This window comes from Pterocles gutturalis, unplaced genomic scaffold, assembly GCF_000699245.1.
Source record: "Pterocles gutturalis isolate BGI_N339 unplaced genomic scaffold, ASM69924v1 scaffold5535, whole genome shotgun sequence".
In the NCBI taxonomy this organism is placed as follows: Eukaryota; Metazoa; Chordata; class Aves; order Pterocliformes; family Pteroclidae; genus Pterocles; species Pterocles gutturalis.
Window position 1 is genome coordinate 103,737 of NW_010145737.1, and position 2,211 is coordinate 105,947.

Below are 2,211 nucleotides of genomic sequence, written 5' to 3' on the forward strand. Positions count from 1 at the left end.
TTTTTGTTTTTTCTAACTACATGGATTTGGCACCGAGAACAACTCAAACACTAATCCCTCTTAAAAAAAAATGCATGGGCAACAGAAAGTAATCTCCCAGAAAACCTTTTGATGTATCTGAAGATGATACTGGAAAGAATGCTTCTAAGTTGGAAGAGGATGCCCTGTCACTCTGTGGGCTGCCTATTGCAACCAAAATAACTGATTAGGAATAATTACAATCACATTAAACTATGACATTGAGAGAAATCATGGATTCATTCGTATCAGACATTAACAAACACCTCCATATCACAGGCTGATGATCAGCTAGCTATGTTTTCAAGGTTACCAGCCTGAACTGGACACAAAACACAACAAGAAAGGTCCACTGTCCCATTTTTAATTTTGAAAAGGTAATAGCTTTTGATTTGGGTAAGTAGCCACCTGACAAGCTCTACAGTTGTCTGAATGACACCTAGGATAGAGGATTGGTTGACTCATTGAAATACATCACAGAACTTTAATTCTGCAGTATCGCAATATCCTTTGGCATTGATCACTGCTGAAGAAGCACAAACATTGAAACCATGACCAGGTAGTTTACTGATGAATACCCTCTCTATCTCAGTATGGGCTACAAAACCAGGACACAAAATTAAGAATTCAAAAGATTGTTATTCAGTGCCCAGTTATCAGCAATTTCCCAGGTGACCCCACAAAATTTATTGAATCCATCTGGCTCCCAGTTTTTCTACTTCTACATAAGAGATAAGAATGTTTAACTGCCTTTATAAAAAGCTCTGCAAGCTCCGATTTTCTTTCTGATTTTCTTTTTTTTTAAAGAAAACATTTTATTGCTGATTGCTGTTTGTATTACTTGTTTGTACTGTTAATTTAACTCATGGTTTTGTGCATACTGACATATAATCAAGGGCAAAAATTAAGTACTCTATTCAGCTACTGTATTTTGAAACTGCAAAACTAAATTTCTTCATAAAGTCCTGCCAATAGATCCTAAGAATATTTTTTTAACCTATTGATATATTTACGTAAAAATCTATTCAACTTTCTTTTCCAGGCAGTGATAATGCAAAAATAATTCTAAAACCCAACCAAAAAACCCTAAACCAAAACCCAGCATTTAGCAGGAGAATGTCACTGAAACCTTTTCACTACACTGTCCAGTTTCAGTGGATCCCCTTCTCTGTCCTTCACACAAGAAGAGAGCTCACCCCTTGCCAGGTAACGCCATGGTAAGTTACAAATACTGAACATTTTTTTTTACTCAGAAAAACTATTTTAAAGGAATCTCACATACCTTCATCATGAAATACTAATGGCAACACCCATTTCACAGATGAACCATTACAGATGCCAGTTTGGTTCTTGTTTACCCACAGAACTGCCCAGTACTGGCAGCCAAGTGAAAGTCAGAGCTCTAACACACCCTCCCACGGCAAATCAGGAACAAATTTGGACAGTGTCATAGTTTTGACTCTGGCTGGCAGCCAAACACCACAACAGCCGCTCGCTCACCCTCCCCCCCTCTTCGTGCCCCCCACGTCTCCCTCCGGGGATGGGGGAAAGAATTAAACGGGTAAAGGCAAAAGAAACCCTGAAACCAGAACAGACGGCAAACCACAAGCTCTGATTTCCAGTTTTCTCTATTACTCAGTAGCTCTCACGATAATTCCTCAGTACAAAAAAAATGAAGAATACTGCATTCATCAAATCCACTATCATGATAATGATGAAAAGCTGAAAAACAGCCCCCTTTTGACCCTCTGTCCTGGGTAACTAATTATAAAGACATATTAAAAAGACACAACTCCCTAGAAAGGGTAGTTTCTGTATTACTGCAACTTCTATCTGGTCACCCGCCTCTTCATTCACAAACTGAAAGCAAAGATCCTTCTGTCCAGTTTTTCTCTCTAAGTGGCTCACACAGGTGTATCAGCTTTTAAGCTTTACAAATGTCAACCATAAAATAAAGTCTCAGAAATATAAAACTAATGCTACGGGAACATTCTTAACCAACAGCATACTTCTGGTTCCACCAATCTACTCGCAACACAGACCAAGCATACAGCTGTATGCTGGGATTCCCAGCTGGCATTTTTAAGGGTCTGCAAAACCTTCCTTGTAAAAGAGATGTACAAAGGTTTTTTCCTTTCTCTCCTGCTCTCTTCTCACCCCCATCTCCATCCATACTTTAGAGGAGGAGGATCA